General features: G+C 33.8%; 1 protein-coding gene and 1 long non-coding RNA gene across 6 annotated transcripts in view; both read right to left on the reverse strand.

Annotated features, from left to right (window-relative positions):
• LOC143054464 (uncharacterized) overlaps positions 1-21,090 on the reverse strand; it is a 286,121-nt gene that overhangs the window by 178,602 nt on the left and 86,429 nt on the right. The gene's annotated exons all lie outside the window — the stretch shown is intronic.
• Positions 16,392-19,535, reverse strand: LOC143055471 (uncharacterized). Its single transcript, XR_012972041.1, has 3 exons — positions 19,411-19,535; positions 17,438-17,540; positions 16,392-16,446 (listed from the first exon to the last, which is right to left on the reverse strand). It is a non-coding gene; the product is annotated as an uncharacterized LOC143055471 (long non-coding RNA).

A 21,090-nucleotide genomic window follows, 5' to 3' on the forward strand; every position in this document is an offset into this window, starting at 1 on the left:
CTAAAGTAAGAGAACAGAAATCAATTTTGGGATGTATGGACGTAGTCGTACAAGTAAGGGACGTACATACTTACAGAAAAAAACAAGGATAAAACTCATAACAATAGTAGTATGACATCAGGAATAAAAAGTTTATATACACTAGATTCATACAATGTTGATCTGAGGTGCGTATAACCCTGTAACACATTTTAGTTGCTGCTGTGTAATTACCATTGAGGCAATGACATTTTAGATTTTTGTTTTAAGCCATTTAATATTTGATATACTAGTAATCATTGCCTCTGTGCCTGACGACACATTGTTAATTATAGGTCAATCTTATAGAATCATACTGCCCCAGGAATAAAGTGTGAGGATAAAAGTTCTGGATCCGCCACTGCAATGTTTAGCACTAAGAAAGTAATTTTGCTAGTACATGGACAAATGTTATTAAAGCATTTTAATAATTTCTACAGCACTTGTCTTGATCTCGGTCTTGATACACTGAACTATAATATTGTAGATGTAGACTCGGTTGCTTTTAAATTATACGGATGCTATGATACTAATTGTCATTAAGACAATGTTTTTCTGTTGTCAGTTTGATCCACTTGAGCATGCTGAACGAGTGAAGGTCCTTATATTCACATTGGAAAGTGAAACAGCTTGTATTTAAATAACGGAATTAAAAGTTTTCAAATGATTTTAGGCATCAAAACTTTCAGATCGATGTCAGTTTGACAAAAACAATGCACTTTTCTAATAAAGCCGGCATTAACCTTTACCCGTCTTTGGCGTGAGACATAAGCCATATAATTATCGATTATTGTATTTTCTATCACCTGTGTATTGTTAAAATAAATCAAACCATTATCACTTGTCAATTATCCGACTTGGTCAAATATCAACTTGTTCTCGCATACCGGACTCTTTCGATACACTGTGCCTTTACTTATTCAATAATAAACAGTTGTAAATATCGTACATAGTAAAAAAATAGTGCGGGAAAATGTTCATTCATGAAATATTCATGAATGAAACGCTATCTCGCGTAGATTTCTTTTGATTTTCTCTTCAGCCAATGGCCGATCCGCAAAGTAGTGTTTGTGATACTTATTTCAAAATGAAGTTTAATTCATATGAATTGTCGGTGAACATTCATTCCTTATTTTTATTCAAGCTGTTATCTTTTCAAAAGAGTAGTAACACAAAATATCCGAGAATCAGAATTCGAACACTAGTACTACATTATCTTGGATTAAATGACCCGCAAAAAATACGTGTTTAAAGAACGGTGCAAGTTCGTCCAAAAAACGGAACAACATGCGTAAGTCTATAAGAATGTGTAATGCTCTTCTTACGTCCATGAACAATTCTATCTACAACTTGAGAAAATAATGTAAGAAATTATCACACCATATGAAAATCGTGATATTGTCCATGTCTTGATTGTGTGTGCATAAGACTTGCTATCTTTGAGTTATAACGCGGTATTTTAGTTTTTTATTTCGATCCAACATATATGGTTATATTTACAGTACATGTAGGTTTTCATTTCATACAAATTCTGATTTTTTTATTGGTGAAATGTATAAGAATATAAGCTAAGTAGTTTGTAGAGGCAATGTTCAATTAAAAACAAAAATCCCGATGTTCTATATTCACAGTTTCACTCGAAAAACGAAAGTTGGAAATCGTCAGTGTCGGACTAACGATGAGTGTACGTTTGTCTGAAAGGGTTTATCTCAACTTGACCTCATGTACATTCAGTGGCGGGTCCAGGGGGTGGGGTTGGGGGTTGTGGTTGGAACCCCCTTTTATGGCCAATCAATGCATTTGTATCGGGATTTGTATTTGGACAACCCACTTTTTATCCTGGGTTGGGAACACCACACCCCCTTTTGTAAATGGCTGGATCCCCCCTGACATTGATTATTTAAATTTGAATTTAACGTTTTACAGGCAAGACATTTCAGTGTGTCCACTCTTGATTTTCAAGGTAGTGTATAATGATATTGAAGACCAAAGTGAAACTCTGTACACATGTTTATTAAAATCGATGTGATCTTTCTGAATTGTATGCAAAATTATAGGGTTCTGACCTTATTTTATGGTTCATTGAACAAGGAAAATGATCGAGTGTCGGACAAATGAGTGTCGGACTATTGAGTGTCGGACCATTGAGTGTCGGACTAATGAGTGTCGGACTATTGAGTGTCGGACCATTGAGTGTCGGACTTATGAGTGTCGGACCAATGAGTGTCGGACTATCAACGTTATCCCATTCCGACACCCCGTTAGTCCGACATCCCATTGGTCCGACACCCCGTTAGTCCGACACCCCATTGGTCCAACACCCCGTTAGTCCGACACCCCACTAGTCCGACACTCTGGACTTAGATTATGAGATTCTATAACTATGTAAATGCTTGAAATACTGAACGAATGAAAAATAATTGTAAACTGCATTGTACATTAAAACAGAGACATATGTGTATATATGTCTCTGATTAAAATATTAAATGACTGAATAAATAGTCAACGATCAATCTTACAGGGCGATGGATCATGTAATATGATTCTGTACACTACAAAATATAATATATAACAAGTCAAAAAGGGTACAACATCACCATTAAATAACTATAAAATACACAAATATTAGATATTTCGGATAACAGATATCCTTCTTCGGTAATTGCACAATGACAAATGAATCATGTCAATTCAAATTGAGACTCTATCAAAATCTTGATTTATACAATTTAAGCGAACGCTGGAACAATTTTAAAATTTCCAAACACACCGCAAAGACTACAGAAATATGCCAAAAATAAAAATAGTTATTTACGATGTGAAATTGCACAACTCTAGATTTCCAAAGGTTGTGACAGTTGAGATGTTATAACTGCATTGAGGGCAGTCCTCAAACAAAAAAATCAAAAATGTCCTAACCGATCAAGGATGGTATAAATTAGACAACGGTAGGGCAATTACAACAGAAACTACATATTTAAGCCTCCCAAACGAATATCAGTATAATACTGATTGAAAAAATAAGTATTGTATAATGAGGTAAAATAATTGAACGTGGCAACGTACTTATACATCATCCCGAATCAATGAAAACCTGTAATTTAAACTGTTATTTTTAAAAATAATTTCGAGCTGTAAAGCCAGTACTAAATCCGGCGTTGTTTGAAACAGGTAGTCACAGGAAAATGAGGGACTCGTTCTATGTTTTTTCATTTATACCCTCTGGGGAGACTGTCCGTAACTTTCTTATCCAAAATCTTTCCCGAGCGACTCTGTCGACCTTCGACCAACCCTCGTTGTGGTCTATGATCGTGATGGTAAGGTTTTTGAGATCAGCTTGTGTGTGTCCAGGTGATCTCAAATGACGACTTACGGGTAGGTCGGGCTTGCAAGTGTAGTCACTTCGATGACCATTCATGCGTTTGTTAAATGGCTGCTCTGTCTCGCCAACATACTGCATGCCACATCGACATTGAAGGAGGTATACAACATTCTGGGTTTTGCAAGTTACATTGCAATATATAGTGTACACAGATCCAGTCGAGTGGCAAGTGAATGTTTGAGTATTCAGTATTTGTTGACAAGTCAGGCAACGTCTGTTACCACATGACTTGCACCATCCTGCAATTGAACAGCTTTTATTTGAGGAGACGTCAGCTCTAACAAATAAGTCTTTCAGACTTGCTGGTCTACGAAAAGCTAAGACAGGAGGATTGGGAAAGATCTTGGATAATTTAGGGTGTTTGGCAATAGTTTGCCAATTGGCACGGATCAAACGTGAAAGGTTATTAAAGGCTGGATTGTATGTAAGAACAAACGGGACTATTTTGCTGCGCCTCTTCCGTTTGTACTGTAAGAGGTCATTGCGGCTGTTATTGTTAGCGCGCGCAAACCCCTTATCTATGTCCAATTTCTTATAACCTCGTTTTGTCAAAAATCCGCGAAGTTCCTGTAACCGTTTCGTGACAGCCTCCTCAGAGGAGCAAATCCGCTTGACTCTGAGAGCTTGACTGTACGGGATACTTTTTGTACAGTGTTTGGGGTGACAGCTTTGGGGAGAAAGGTATTGATGTTTATCTGTGGGTTTACAGTAAAGGTCTGTTGATATGACACCGTCCTTTATAGATGTGGTTGTGTCTAAGAAAGATATCTTAGAGTCGGAAATTTCATACGTAAATTTAATTGAATGGTGGGCGTTGTTTGCATGTCTGATGAAATCATCCAGTTTTTGTTGAGATTCAATCCATTTCATGTCAACATCATCAATGAAACGGAACCAAGACAAAGGTTTGGATAAAGATGTTGCAATAATTTGTTTTTCTAATTTGCCCATGAAAATATTGGCGTAAGACGGTGCCATTTTCGTCCCCATCGCTGTCCCGTTAATTTGAAGGTAATGCTCACCATTAAAGGTGAAATTGTTGCATTTCAGGACCAGAGTAAGCAGCTGGACTAAACATTCAGTAGGTGGTTCTAAAATGTTGCGCGAGTCCCATATTTCCCTACAAGATTGTATGCCGTCATCATGAGGTATGTTGGTATACAATGAGGTGACATCTAAAGTGACAAGGAGGGTTTCCGGAGGAAGAGGGTTCATGGATTCCATTTTACGAAGATAATCTGTAGTGTCTTGAATGTGGGAAGGAAGATTTTCTACATGAGATCTTAAATGAAAATCGACGAATTCCGAGATTTTCTCAGTCGGATGGCCGTTTGCGGATACAATGGGTCTACCAGGGTTGTTAACCTTGTGTATTTTGGGAAGAAGATACAATCGACCAGGCTTGGCATTCTCTGGCTTTAAATAACCAATTGTATCCTCATCTATGTGACCGTCATTGTACATGGTTTGTACCGCAGTGATAATTTTGGAGCTAAACTCGGAAGTAGGGTCATAGTCTAGCTTTTTATAAAATCTCTCATCAGAGAGCTGACGCACTGCTTCCGCGATGTAGTTAGCTTTGTCCATTATCACAACGGCACTGCCCTTGTCTGCTGGTTTTATCACAATATCATCTCGGTTTCTTAGCGATTGTATGGCTTTTTTCTCGTCAGGAGAGGTGTTGTAAAATGACGAGTACTTGTTGCTAGCTAGATGAACAACATCCGATTTGATTTTGTCGATAACATCTTCCAGTGTAGCAGATTTACTAGGTTTTGGAATCCATGAACTCTTCTTTTTAAAATGCGGAATTATGATTTCTTCCTCCGAGTCGGACGTGTCTGTGTCTTTCTCATTATCCACCTCTTTATCCTTGTTACCAAAATATTCTTTGATTCTGAGGGTTCTAGCAAAGTTATCAAGGTCATCTCCCAGTTTCATATCATCTATTTTATTGGGAGTAGGGCAAAAATTCAAACCCTTGGACAAGACTTTAGTTTCGTCCTCAGATAAAGAGACTGAGGATAAATTGACAACCGTGTTGTTGGGATCCATCGGAACTCGAATTTTTCTTATAAATCTACGATTTCGAGGCTTTTTCTTAGATTTTGTAGAGGGTCTAATTGAAGGGGGGTTAATTTGCACACCATCACGTTTAAATTTGTTGATCTGTTTGACGTGGAGCTTATGTGATTCAATATGGTTGATGTCTCTGATTAAAAGATATATAAAATAAAAACACTCAAAAACTTGTTTACAAGTGCTTACTTTTAGTAACAGTCTGTGAGGAAAATTCATAAAACGGATAGTTTTTAGGGACCGGACATCAACAGTTCAATGTAGGATAAAAAAAAACTTACTTCATATAGTTTTTTACTGAACCCCCTTTCCCCCCTCTTAACTTAATTTGGAAAAAATTGACTGACCAATAAGGATATATATAAAATCGATGTCAATCAAACAAAACTGGCAGCAATTTTGACCCCCACCCCAACCTATTTGAATTAAGTTTTTTTTTTTATCTTTCATTGATTTTTTTTATGTCGTCCCTTAGTCACTTGATCAATATTAAATAGTATACGCATCACAGTGATACGCATCATCTGAAAACTAGTAATATTTAAATTATGTCGACTTAATGCCAACTCGATATACACTTATGTACTCGGGAATGAGAATGTCGTCGCAAAAACTTTTCTGTCATTTAAAGTTTTATTTACATCAGGCCGATCTGAGGCCGAATTATAAATACTTAGTTCACTGTCAGGTACCGATTTTCCGACGATTTTTAAACAGACGTAGATGTATGCGCAGTAATACTTGGTTAATAAACAACTGCATCATGAGCCCATGATACGCCCGTCGTCTTGTGTGTGAATTTTTATGCATCTATCATAAATAGTTTCTGATATATGGCGACACATCAACATTTAACAAAAAAAATCAATAACTCTAAAAGAAAATAATCACCAAAAATTATACAGATCTTTACATTAATATAACTAAGAAGGGTGTACAGTTTTAAGCAATTAATATAATCATAAATCGTTTTTGAGATACGACGCGACATGTGAGAACCCCTCCTTTTTTTTTTTACAAAATACTCAATATTATAACTCAAAATAAAAAGTTTGAATCATCACCAAAAATATACAGATCTTTAGATTAATATGACTAAGAAGTGTAAGGTGTTAAGCAATAATCATAAATCGTTTTTGAGATACGGCGGTACATGTGAGAACCCTCGCCCCCCCCCCCCCTCTTTTTTTTTTTTTACAAAAACTCAATAACTCAAAAATAAAATTTTGAATTATAACCAAAAAGTATACAGATCTTTAGATTAATATAACTAAGAAATGTTTTAGCGATAATCATAAATGGCTTTTGAGATACGGCGTGACATGTGAAAAAAACATCCCCTTTTTCAGTGACAAAGTCCCGTAACTCAAAATGTTTTATTTTATTTTCACCAAAAAGTATACAGATCGTTTGACCATCATAAAAAACAACTATATTAGGTTTCATGCAATTTTGGTGACCCTCTGCTGTTGTTTTCTATTTGGGCGGGTTGTTGTCTCTTTGACACATTCCCCATTTCCATTCTCAATTTTAATTTGTATAAGTCGTTCTCAGGTAACGGTGTGACATGATTACGCCGGACAGACAGATGGACAGATGGACAGACAGACTGACAGATGGTAATTTGTATACCATAATAAATGTAAGTCCCGTCAAAACTTTGACCGGCGTATAAAAACAAACACGTCAGAATTGCCATAACATTCAAGTTACTCCAAAAATTAAACCTGCATTTATTTTGTTGATATTTTAATATACCTGGCCTAGCTATAGATGCTTTTTTGTGATAATATACATGTACGTGGTTCTTTTTCCTGGTTCCGTGAAACCACTATTGCACATTCGAATACCGGTAACAAGTAAGAATATTCCGATCTTCTTATGGGACTTTCTTTGTAGAGTTGTTTGTATCCTTCCAGATCAACTATATAGTTACATTGCAGGTTGTGAGTGCGAGTCTTTGTTTTGAACAACTTTTATTTTTCTTAATTGTCAAATTGAGCAAATGAGACAACAACCCGACCAAAGAACAGACAGCAGCCGAATGCCACTTATGGGTTTTCAATGCAGCGATAAACTCCCGCACCCGGATGCGTGCCTCAGCTGGCTCCTTCACAAAAATATATAGTGATTGTTTTACTTGAACATTTGTAATGTCATTTTTTCTTGTATACTTACAGGTCGATTTTTTATTTTGCCTTTGATAGCGATACTCTAGGGGTATCCCTCGATCTAAGTCGCAAAATTCCTGAATTTGTGTTTATTTCAAATACAATATATAGATCTATATAATAGGACAAACAATATACAATCAATGGGGCGTCGGACTAACGGGGTGTCGGACAAATGGGGAGTCGGACCAGTGGGCTGTCGGACCAATGGGGTGTCGGACTAGTGGGGTGTCGGACCAATGGGGTGTCGGACTAACGGGGTGTCGGAACATCGGGGCTGCCCCTCCATCTTGGATTGTAAAAAACAGAGAACCAAAGGTTCAGAATTTCTATCAAGTCAGCAAAATTTGATGCAGGAATGCAGGTATTTATTTAAAAGAACCAATTTATAAGAGTATAACTTATAAATATTAATATTTTTGCAAATAGTGATTATTTTGGTTTGTTTAAAAAAAAATTAAAAATGGCATTTTAAGGGGAGGTAACTCTAAAACCATGCATTTTCTGACGGATTCTACATGGAATTTTCCTATTTCGTATTTTACCCGGAAAAAACGTACGGTGACCCTATTGTTTTGAACAACTTTTATTTTTCTTAATTGTCAAATTGAGCAAAAGAGACAACAACCCGACCAAAGAACAGACAGCAGCCGAATGCCTCTTATGGGTTTTCAGTGAAGCGATAAACTCCCGCACCCGGATGCGTGCCTCAGCTGGCTCCTTCACAAAAATATATAGTGATTGTTTTACTTGAACATTTGTAATGTCATTTTTTCATGTATACTTACAGGACGATTTTTTATTTTGCCTTTGATAGCGATACTATAGGGGTATCTCTCGATCTAAGTCGCAAAATTCCTGAATTTGTGTTTATTTCAAATACAATATATAGATCTATATAATAGGACAAACAATATACAATCAATGGGGCGTCGGACTAATGGGGTGTCGGACTAGTGGGGTGTCGGACCAATGGGGTGTCGGACTAACGGGGTGTCGGAACATCGGGGCTGTCCATCTTGGATTGTAAAAAACAGAGAACCAAAGGTCCGGAATTTCTATCAAGTCAGCAAAATTTGATGCAGGAATGCAGATATTTAATGTGAATTTTCATTAAAAGAACCAATTTATAAGAGTATAACTTATAAATATTAATATTTTTGCAAATTGTGATTATTTTGGTTTGTTTAAAAAAAAATAAAAAAATGGCATTTTAAGGGGAGGTAACTCTAAAACCATGCATTTTCTGACGGATTCTACATGGAATTTTCCTATTTCGTATTTTACCCGGAAAAAACGTACGGTGACCCTATCTTTTCTTTTGATATTCCCAAAGCATTGTCTGAAAACTCTATCTTTTTCTGAAGTATTTAACAATTCTATCATTTTGTTTAGTTTTTAATCACAAAATGGTGTTTTTTCCTGTATAATCCACACAAAATGTGTCATTTTGTCACGTCCTGTAGCTTGGGAAAATGCGCGGTGACCTATCATTTTTATTATATTTTTCAACATATATCAATAGATACTACGATTTGGTAAAGTATGAACAAATTCTATCATTTTTATTTTAGTCTCCCATACCACCCTAATTATGACGTCTTGAAAGGCTATTATATTTTTGGCAGCGTCTACGAATAGTGTCTCACTAATTAGCGACAAGAAGATTAATTTTAGCGAATAGAAGTGACAAGAAGCTATTTAGCGACAAGAACACATATTTTTTTCAATTGAATATAAAAAAAAATATGTATTTAGTCTTTTTTAATATACGGGAAGAAATAAATTGATTTTTTTATTATTATATTGATAGATTAAGAAATCTAAGCATTTGTGAGGAAGGGATTGTGTAGTTTTTATTATTATATTGATAGATAAAGAAATTAATATTTGTAAGAGCGGCAAAGGAAATGCACACTCTATAAAATGAAAATAAAAACAAAGATTTTCAGCTTTCCTTTGAAGATCTTTGAATGATTTATTGAAACAAAAACATGAAATATTATTTCCTTTCTAACTGTACAATTCATTTTTCATGTTAGGACCAACGTTACCTGTGATTTTCACCCCAAGGTAATACACAATGGAGAACATCATGTGAGATTAACGAGGCGCATGTCCTTAATTTTATTGCTACTATAACATCCAATTAACACCTTCAACTTTGTACACGCGTCAGACTATACAATTACACGCGCCAAAATATACAATCATTGTAAATAGTGAACATCTGTTGAAAACTCAAGATGGTCATTAACTTCCTTTAATCTTCAATCAATATGCATAAACATGATAATATCGTTAAATGAGGCAATACACTAAATAAAATGATGAAAAATATTCACATTTTAATTATGTTTTCTTGATCTTGTTTGATTTCAGTTCTTTGTAGTTCACAATTTGTGTCTGTATTTTCAGGACAATGATGCACAAATAGTTCATTTTACATGTATAAAGAGAGTTTTAAAAAAGCAAATTATAAGACAAATATATTATTGTACTAAAACACAAGGAAAAGTACTCTCATAATACACCAGGGCCGGTTTCACGAAGCTATCCTAAGACCTTGTCATAAGATATTGTTGTAGACCTGGAGATATAAAGGTAGTCTAACTAGTTGAGTTAGGGGAGATCTTCTTTGGCTCAATTGGTTAGAGCGCTGCCTTTAGATCCCGAGATTGAGGGTTGGAATCCCGCTGGTACCATCCATGGATTTTCACATCATTGGCGCTGCGAGCATCTGCTACTTGTACAAACATTGTAAATAGAATATTGCCTGGCAGTGAGATGTTAGAATTGGTCATGAGGATTGACCAGCCGGTCAAAGGATACCATGACAGTTCTAGGTGACATCTAGGGAACTGGCCAGAGAGTTTCCGAGTAGAAGTCTCGGGGTTGTACAGTAGTGGACTTGGATTGTACTCAGCCCGAAAAAAGAAAAGGGGGAAGAGTGTTGTAGACCTGGAGATATAAAGGTAGTCTAACTAGTTGAGTTAGGGGAGATCTTCTTTGGCTCAATTGGTTAGAGTGCTGCCTTTAGATCCCGAGATTGAGGGTTCGAATCCCGCTGGTACCATCCATGGATTTTCACATCAATATGTCTTAGGACATGTCTTATGATCCTCTTATGACTATCCTAGGACATATCTCAGACCTGGGTTGAGTTCAATATCGTAGCAGCTACGTAGCGCTACGTAGCTGCTATCAATATCTATGCAGCAGCTAGTCTATAGCTACACGTTCAATAGTCAAAATCTACGTAACACTACATAGCAGCTACGATATTGAACGCAGCGGATGATCCTAACAAAGATATCCTAAAGTTGTCGCAGGGACGAAACTTAACGCTCGCCCAGTCGCCCAAGGCGACCAGATATTCGGCTGGGCGAATATATATATTTAGTCATTCTAATCGCCCAACTGGCGACTGTAAAAAATTTGAAGTAAATCCCATTTGTACCCTTTCCCTCGCGATATTAACGACGACTGTTCTTAAAAGGAAACCTGTTTTGTCTTTTCAAAGCGATATAGTAATATAGAAGATTTCCGAAAACCAGTAGGTTCTTTCTAATAACCTAAACCCAGTCAAACAGCTATGTTTTCAATCCGAAGACAGACGATATGTCATATACCTCCTTCAATCAGCATGTTTTCTTATCTCTGCTAAATTTTCTATGATTATTTCATTATTGAACAGTATTTTCTTCTAAACTGTTTAATAAGCATCGCGAAAGGGATGTTTTCTAATTGTCCTCGGAGTCATTACAAGCCTGTGTTTACTGTTAGACGGTAATTTGTCCCTGATTCGCTATTTACAAAAATACTTCATGTAAAAACGAAACGCAAAGTCTCGTAAATAAATATCCCAATATTAAGTTTGATATCCAATCTTCAATTTAAACTTATTGCAAAATATATTTTGATCAACACTATAGAGGATGGCTTGGATTGAGATAGTATTTATTAAAAAAAAAAACAGCCATATTGTCAGGTCAACAGGAAGTTGAAAAAAATGAAGGGAGACAATTTTGGCAGGAAATAACCTAAAATAAATATTGTCAAATCTTATAATACATTTCTGGTGGCAATAATTTAAATATTATAAGCTTTTTAAAAAAAACCTGTTTTGTTTCATACCATAAACATACATTTAAAGAAGAATCAGAGATAATTGTATTTGAACATAAACAAGACTGTACTTCCTGTTTTACTTCTTTACTTCATGTATTTATGATTCTCCTTACATGGGGGCACTTATAAAATGCTTTTAATTTTAACAATTATAATATGGAGAAAAAAAAGTAACAGTTCTAAGCTTCTGCAATATATGCAATGTATTGTTGCATCAAAATAATATAATCCTCTCCCATCTCACCTGTTTTATCTATAAAACTCCTTACTTAGGAGCACTAGCACCCTTCTGTACTGAGATTCAAGCTGGAACACTGCTAGTAAGTATATAAAAAGTTATTTTCAGTTTTATTTTCATTTAGTCTTTTTGTATAAAGATTGGTTGGGCTGCTAAAATTTCAACTGGGCCCCTGAAAAAAATATCTTAGGAGCCCAGATGGCCCCTAGACAAACTGAACAGTTAAGTTTAGTCGCAAGTTTAAATGAGTATAGCCACGAAGTGCCAATATTGGCCCTTTGAAGTGACAAAAAATAAAAGTGAAATAATGTGGATCCTATATATAGCTAAAACATATCTATGTACATTGTTCTTTTTTATTATAGTATAAAATCAGATTTTTGTGACGTCATTAATGTGACGTAATACCCGGAATCGATCCGGAACGCTCAAAATATCCAAATTCTTGAAGAATTCACACTTCCTGATCGAAATTCGCATTGGCCACAGGCCTCGACCAAAGTAATTTTACTCTTATTTTAATTGTTTGACAATGGTCGGGTTGTTATCTCATTAACAAATTCCCCATTTCCATTCTGAATGTTATTAACATGAGCCAACATGAAAATTTGATGCAAATATCCTATTTACAGATACTCATATTAATTTTATTTTTTAAAGACGAAATCGTCGAAATATAACCTAAGTAGTCTCATTTTGACGCTTTCATGAAGTGCTTTCTTTCACGTCAGTATTTTCTATCAAGTATGGCATGCCTAGTTATTTTTTTTTTTTTAAATAATTACTACGGATGGTGAAAACAAATTACAGCACTATGAACAATAAAATACATTGAAAATCGTAGACGTTAGATATCTCGTAAGAATTATTATATCATATTGCTTGAATAAGCTTTTCAATAAAAAAAAAATCATAGAAATAAAAACAACGAAGCCTTCAGAGGATGGCATGATATATACTATCCGCGACATTCAACCAGAAGAAATATATGTTTGCATTGAAAACTGAAATACATATGAAACAAAACTATGATTTAGCTTGGGTAACTTCAAATAATATCTGATATAGCACGTCAGTATAATTGGTCAGAATGTTACTAAAACATGTAAAAGAAATTGTTTATTTGGTCCCTTATTGGTGGTCTCTTTTAAGTTTGAATGCGACTGGTACAAGAGACAAACACAAATGTCTGCTTACTATAAATAACATATCTATGAGATATTTTTATATTTCCGGTTTTTGTGGAGGCCCGAGCTTATTGTTGAATCTGTAGTTGCCTGTTTTTACTTATATTGTGATATTATTGTTTTTCCTTTTGTCGCTTCTATATATATTTTCATGGTGTTGTATGATTTAATTGGTCTTATGATTCTTTATTACGCCCCTACTTTTCTCTTATTATCAATGACAACACATGTAATTTCTTGTTTCCTGAGGTGAAATAACTTCTCTAAATTGCTTCCTGTCATAAATATGCATGAAGTATTTGCCACTAGACGTTCTCCAAACAACTATCAATCATATCTCAGCTAAAGCTAAACGTACTATAATGAATTTAAACGTAATTAAATTCATAATTCACATTTTGGGAAAAAAGAAAATAAAGGAATATCAGAGGCGGATATAGAGGGAGCGCCCCCCTTTTTTTCTTGAAAAAAATTGGTTCATTACTGTAAATTAAAAAAGATATTGATATTATGTGATTTGAGACTAAAATGCGATTTTAATTTTTGCGATATTGAGAAAAATCCTGTTTAATTCATATAAAAAAAATCAAAATGCGAGTTCAAATTATTGCGATTATAACTCTGTCGCATTTTTCGCAATAATAAAAAAAACATTGCAATAATTTCTGAGTTGCACGTAAACAGGAAATCACTGAAACATGAATTGAGCGGGTCCCCTCTTAGGCAGTCAGTGGGCCCCTACTTATGAAAATGTCTGGCTCCGCCACTGAATATTGATATTAAAGAAAACCACCCTTTTATTAAAATGTGTTGTTTGTCTTCTGATTAGGGATGACTGTTAAACGTCCAGGGCAAGTTAAATGTGTTGTTTGTCTTCTGATTAGGGATGACTGTTAAACGTCCAGGGCAAGTTAAATGTGTTGTTTGTCTTCTGATTAGGGATGACTGTTAAACGTCCAGGGCAAGTTAAATGTGTTGTTTGTCTTCTGATTAGGGATGACTGTTAAACGTCCAGGGCAAGTTAAATGTGTTGTTTGTCTTATGATTAGGGATGACTGTTAAACGTCCAGGGCAAGTTAAATGTGTTGTTTGTCTTATGATTAGGGATGCCTGTTAAACGTCCAGGGCAAGTTAAATGTGTTGTTTGTCTTATGATTAGGGATGACTGTTAAACGTCCAGGGCAAGTTAAATGTGTTGTTTGTCTTATGATTAGGGATGACTGTTAAACGTCCAGGACAAGTTAAATGCATATTCCGGATGAAAACATCTTTTAAAGTTGCACACATTGACTGTATACTCGGGTATCTATGGAATACTAGACATAATTTAGACATCACACATGAATCCAGCATTGAAGAGCTTCTCTTAAAGATGCAGCATGCCGTAGACCAAAGTGACAAAGAGCAGAGTGTAGTTTAAGAATAGAATATTAATTTTATCATTGTTAGGTTACTGTCACATTGGCGGTTATCTGAGAAATAGTTCACAGTATGTTAATTATAGTTATAGATAATACATTACTTGAATGAACGCAGCTAATTTACATACACTTACGTTGTTACAATCAATGCCACATAAAAAATACCCTGATATTCATGGATTTCTATTAGTTTTAAAATGAATCCATGAACGTCATTTGGTATCTGGTTGAAAGTTGTCTTCTTTGCAATAATATCACTTCTTCTTATTTTTAAACAGATTGTGGTATGAATCTGTTGAATTTGACCAAATGATAATAACAATAATAACAAAGTAAATAGGAAAAATTGCGATACATGTTTTCATATGTTTAGCATATGTTTTTCATATGTTTGAAAACATATGTAAACATATGTTTAGGCCCGACATGAAAACATATGTTTTTGATCATATGAAAAACATGTGTTAAACATATGAAAAACATATTTTTATATGTTTTTCATACATGTAAACATATGTTTTTCATATATTTTCATCCCAGACCTAAACATATGTTTTCATATGTTCGACCCAAACATATGTTTTCATATGTTTTATATTGGTCCTAAATATATATATATTTTTTGTATGTTTTTTTTTTTATTTTTCAAATGCATTTATTTTTTCATGTATATGTATTTTTGTTTGGTTTATTTTAATGGTAATGATTTTGATGTTTTTCTTCTTCATCTTTTTTTTCTGTCAGGACCTCATTTTGAGTGTAAATACTTCAATATGACGATTTGTTGTTTTGAAAAGTAAATAACCCCTAATACTTGACTCCACAGAAAATACATGGCAAAACCAAAAGCTCTAACAAATAAAAAAACAACTGTATACATTAGCATTCCTTTATGCAGAAAAATAATAATCACAGTCAGTGCTCCATAATTTGTATTGTATATCTAGTAAAACTTTTTTTTATTAAGTTGTTGTCTCTTCTATTTTCATATTTTTGTCTCTTTGACATACCCCATTTCTATTGTATATGTTCTATTTTCATATGTTTGTCTCCTTGACATATCCCATTTCTATTGTCTATATTCTATTTTCATAGTTTTGTCTCTTTGACATACCCCATTCTGTGTTTGCCTCTTTGACATACCCTAATTCTATTGTCTATATTTTATTTTCATATGTTTGTCTCTGTGACATACACCATTTCTATTGTTGATAATCTATTCGAATCTGATGTATGTGATATTTCTATTGTCTATATTCTATTTTCCTCTGATGTCTGTGATATTTCTATTGTGACAGTCTATATTCTATTTTCCTCTGATGTCTGTGATATTTCTATTGTCTATATTCTATTTCCCTCTGATGTATGTGATATTTCTATTGTCTATATTCTATTTTCCTCTGATGTCTGTGATATTTCTATTGTCTATACTCTATTTCCCTCTGATGTATGTGATATTTCTATTGTCTATATTCTATTTCCCTCTGATGGATGTGATATTTCTATTGCTATATCACCATACACATTGACATGTAATTGTATACACTGCTAGCTATTACAGGTGCTACTGTATGCAGCCGCTTTTGTGGCCCTTAATGGCTTGTTGTTTCGTGTGAGCTCTGTTTTGAAAACCGTACTTTGACCTGTACTGGTTTATTTTTACAAATTAGACCTGGATGGAGAGTTGTTTCATTGGCACTAATACCACATCTTCTTATATCTATAATTAAGAAAAACAACTAGATTGACTTTTGAGTTCAATAAATTGTATTAATTTAAAATGAATGTTCTTTGGTTCTGTTTCTTTACTTTTCAGTTACTGCAAATAAAAATAACAGAACAGAGTTTCAATGTTCACTGAGTTGCACATATTTTATCTATCAAGGGGCAATAATTAAAAAAAGGCACTTGAATAAAATTATAAATAAAAAAGTGTGCTTGGGAAAAAAATTCATTTTCTTGTATACGAAGTATTTCAAACAGACCTTCAAGGGCATTACTTACAGTATACTATGTGTTTTATAAAAAATAGAACCGATGAGAGCGCTTACAAGGCCATTTTCCTTTATTTAATATTTTCAAGGGGCACAACTCTTTTGAAAATAGTCAATTGGTCAAAAGTAGTGAACTTGACCAAGATATTGCTGATATTAAAGTATAGTATAAGTTTTATAAAAAATCTGGCAAGAATTGCACCTGCAAGACAAATATAAACACCTTACAATCATTCTATAAACATATGAATTAATGTCTGCCATACAATATGTAGTTTTAATTTTTCAATGGTTCACATTTTGCATCCTTAAACAAGTTGAAGGTTACTTTATGGTATGGATTTTGATTATTGCTGAACAGTGACCAGTAAATATCTTTGTTCTTTAGTTTTTTAATTGATAGTTGTCACATTGAGGATCATATCCAATCTCCTTATATCAATGTTCTAGTTCTTTAAAAATGCTCTACGGTTAAAAGAAAATTATTAAATTAATTTTTCTTATTTATTTTATTGTACAGTGGCAAATATTTAATGTATATTCAAAACGAGAACAACTTTTGATCATGTTAAATATACAATTCATAATATAAGGTCTGTGATGCAAATGCTATAATTGTTTGAGCTTCTCATTTCTCATGCGTGTGCATGGCAGCAGAAGCAGATGAAACTGGTAAGGATTCCTCGATGCATACTTGACATCAGAAAGACAGAAAAATAAACATCTGTATACATGTACAATTACACTTAAAAAAGTTTTGAATAGATAACTTTAATTATTTTTAAAAATCAAATGCAATTCTACATATGAACTTACTTTGATACCAGGCTTTTTTTACAGGACATCTGCACCTACATGTACACCGTAACATGTACCTCAGTGATTCTAATACTGCACTTTCCTTTCATTTGGTAACAAGCTACAATTATAAATTTTAAGTTAATCCAAAAGTCCAGACAAAAACTAAATGTAGTATGAACTGATGCTCACTAATTAATACTTTTACTTTTGAGTTAATGGAAACAATTTATAAACAAACAACAAATATATGTATAGCATGCACTTTCTCATATATCATGTATATATAATAAACTATTCTTCTGCCTAAGTTTTAAAAAATCCATTTACTAAATAGGCATTAACTCCGGTTTATTAAATCTTGATTTGCTGTTTCATAGGCAAAATTGTTAAAATACAACATTTATATATAAATATTAAACTCATGAACATAACATGTTGTCATTTGTGTTACCATCTGTATACTTCATGCATTTAATAAAAGAACAGTGTTTCAATGTACCTCACCAATTGATGGATATATAAAATTGCTGTCAAAAAGCAATAACCACAACAAATAAGTATGTTCTTTGTTTAACATTAAATTATAAAAATAATCTACAAGAAAAATAGGCATGTGTGGGATGCAATTTTCCTTACAATATATATTTCCAAGAGGCAAAACTCCTGTAAACATATTTTATTGGTCTTGTATTGCTTATCATTTTAATAGCGTGTTAAGTTTCTCTTTATCTTCTTTAGTTCTTGCTCAAAACACAAAAGAGGAAAAGATTGCAAAATTTACGAGAAAGTTGTTAAAAATTGACTATAAAGGACAACAACTCCTTAAGAGGTCCATTGAAAATTTTGGTTATGTTGACCATTGTAGATCTTATTTTGCTGAACATTATTGCATGAAACTTTTCAAAAATCAAAAATTTGAAAAATTAAAAAAAAAAGGAATCCCTTAAAAAATTTGTAAATAAATTATCCCCCCGGCCCTCAACTTATTGAAATCCCCCTTGAAGCAATAACCCTAAAACTCAATCCCATCTTTTCTTTTGTAGTATGGAACCTTGTAGTACAATTTCAGAGAGATCCATACACTCGGTGGCGGATCCAGAAATTTTCATAAGTGGGGGCCCACTGACTGCCTAAGAGGGGGGCCCAATCCGGACATGCTTCAGTGATTCCCTATATAATCAAACAAAATTTTCCCAGAAAAGGGGGGGGGCAGGGCCACCTGGGCCTCCCCTCTAAATCCGCCTATGGGTCACTTAAACACAAGCTATTGTCTGGAAACTAGAACATGCTTCTTTTTGGCCCCTTTTGGTCCCTAATTGCTTCATATTTTGGGCAACTAACCCAAAACTCTATCCCAGCCTTCCCTTTGTTATATGGAACATTGTGGTACAATTTCAGAGACATCTATACAATTACACACAAGTTATTGTCTGGAAACTAGAAAAATGCTTGGCCCCATAACCCCTAAACTGAATCCAAACCTTTTACTTGTGGTTTTAAAAACATTGTGGTACAATTTCAGAGCAATTGAAATACTTATAAACAAGTTAATGAAGTTATTATCCTGAAACTAGAAAAATGCTTGTTTTGGGCCCATTTTGGACCCCTAATTCCTAAACGGTTGGGACTTCTGACCATCATCCCCAATATCATTCCAACCTTTTTTTGTGGTATTGGACCTTCGAAACAAAATTCATAAAGATTTATGCACTTAAACTTAAGTTATTGTTCGGAAACCAATGTGTCTTCGGACGCTGCAGACAACGACAACACCTTACCATTATACAATCCCAAAAAACTGTTTGTAGTTGTATAAAAAGAAAAAGCAATGGAGTGTATATAGAGCTTCCAATACTATTTTCAATAAAATGGTCCAGTAGAAAAATAATTTTTCACTGCTTACACGAAATCAAAATGTGTAACATGTAGATAGTCTGACAACAACAAAATATTCAAACAAAGTTATCCTTTTTATTACATGTACATACCTCTCGTCATAAAATAATTGCCAGCTGCTCTTTATATACACATAAATCAATATGAAAAGCTATGAATCCATCATATAATCTAGAAAGCAATGCCTCAGAGAATTGCATTATGTTTCTTCTTCTTCTTGAAGTACATGTACTTCCATAGAAAATGCTAAAAGAAATAATGTAAAATGAAATGAAGTTAAAATATCTGACAAATTGCCTTAAATATTTTTATACATGCATGTTATACATGTTATATGGCAAAATTGGCTTATTTTGATCTTCTAAAACAAGACCAACAGATCTAGACTGCCCTGAAAAAAAATAATACTAGTATATATACATGTTATATAAAATTATTTGAATGTTCTAATTAGACAATATACGTAAAGTGTCTTGAAATATGAAATTTATTTGTATGAGGCTTAGAAACGGGGAAAATGCGAGGTTCTACCGAGCATTTTCCCGTTTCGTGCCGAATACAAATAAATTTCATATTTCAAGACGCTATACGTATATTGTTTTTTATACTGAAATCGATAAAAAAAAAAAATAAAAAAAAAAAAAATATGTAACTTCTTCTCTGGATCTTTACACCCTTTATAGGGTAACCATACTTTGTATGTCGAACAGTTCTACCACCAAAAAAAATAATTGAAGAATAAATTAACAATCGTAACACAACATTATATACACTATATACATTTTTTAAGTCTTTATGTGTTTTTATAAAGGAGGTTTACAGGTTTTATTTTGACCTTTACATAGGAAGTTTACAGTTTAAGACTTTTAACATACAATTAAAGGAAAAATTATGATTTTTACTTTTAGCAGTTATTTTTCATATATTTTTTTATTTTTGGTTTACTGATCAATATTTTATATAATATTTACAGATTAGGTCACATATTCACCTTTTAGATAATTCACTAATGTAACAAATATTGTTAAAAAAAAGTAATTTGGAATTTCCCTCTTGGGGTACCATTTTTGGGTTTTTCCCTATGAGCGTAGTCAAGGTGGTAAGACATTGAAATTTTAAGGAATTAGAACATTTTGTAGAAAGGGAAAATGAACTTAATTAATAACATTTGATACACATGGTATATGAATTACCAATTTGAAAACCTAACAAGTTTAAATACATAAAAGTTTGACCATTGTTACTACACGTTGTCATAGTTGTGACGTGACGTTGTTGATGAAATAGAGTTCCGGTAAGTAGGCGGGGCTTATAGGTTAGTTGAGGTCATTGACGTATAAAGATAACGTATAAATCCTACTTTGTAAAGGATCACTCTGATTCGAACAAAAAATTCTCTGAAACTGATATTATCAAGATGCTTGATTTTTTGATTGACAACATATTTGTTACGTTCGGAGGACGTGTTTTTCAACAGACTGTCGGCATTCCAATGGGAACAAACTGTGCCCCTCTACTTGCCGACTTGTTTCTTTATTATTATGAGGCTGACTTCATGCAGGAACTTCTTAGGAAGAAAGATAAAAAGTTAGCACTATCCTTTAACTCTACGTTTCGCTATATAGATGATGTTCTTTCACTAAATAATTCAAAATTTGGTGACTATGTGGAACGCATCTATCCAATCGAGCTAGAGATAAAGGATACTACAGATACAGTTAAGTCGGCCTCATATATTGACTTACATCTAGAAATTGACAATGAGGGTCGGT

The sequence above is a fragment of the Mytilus galloprovincialis genome, chromosome 12 (genome assembly GCF_965363235.1).
Source record: "Mytilus galloprovincialis chromosome 12, xbMytGall1.hap1.1, whole genome shotgun sequence".
In the NCBI taxonomy this organism is placed as follows: domain Eukaryota; kingdom Metazoa; phylum Mollusca; class Bivalvia; order Mytilida; family Mytilidae; genus Mytilus; species Mytilus galloprovincialis.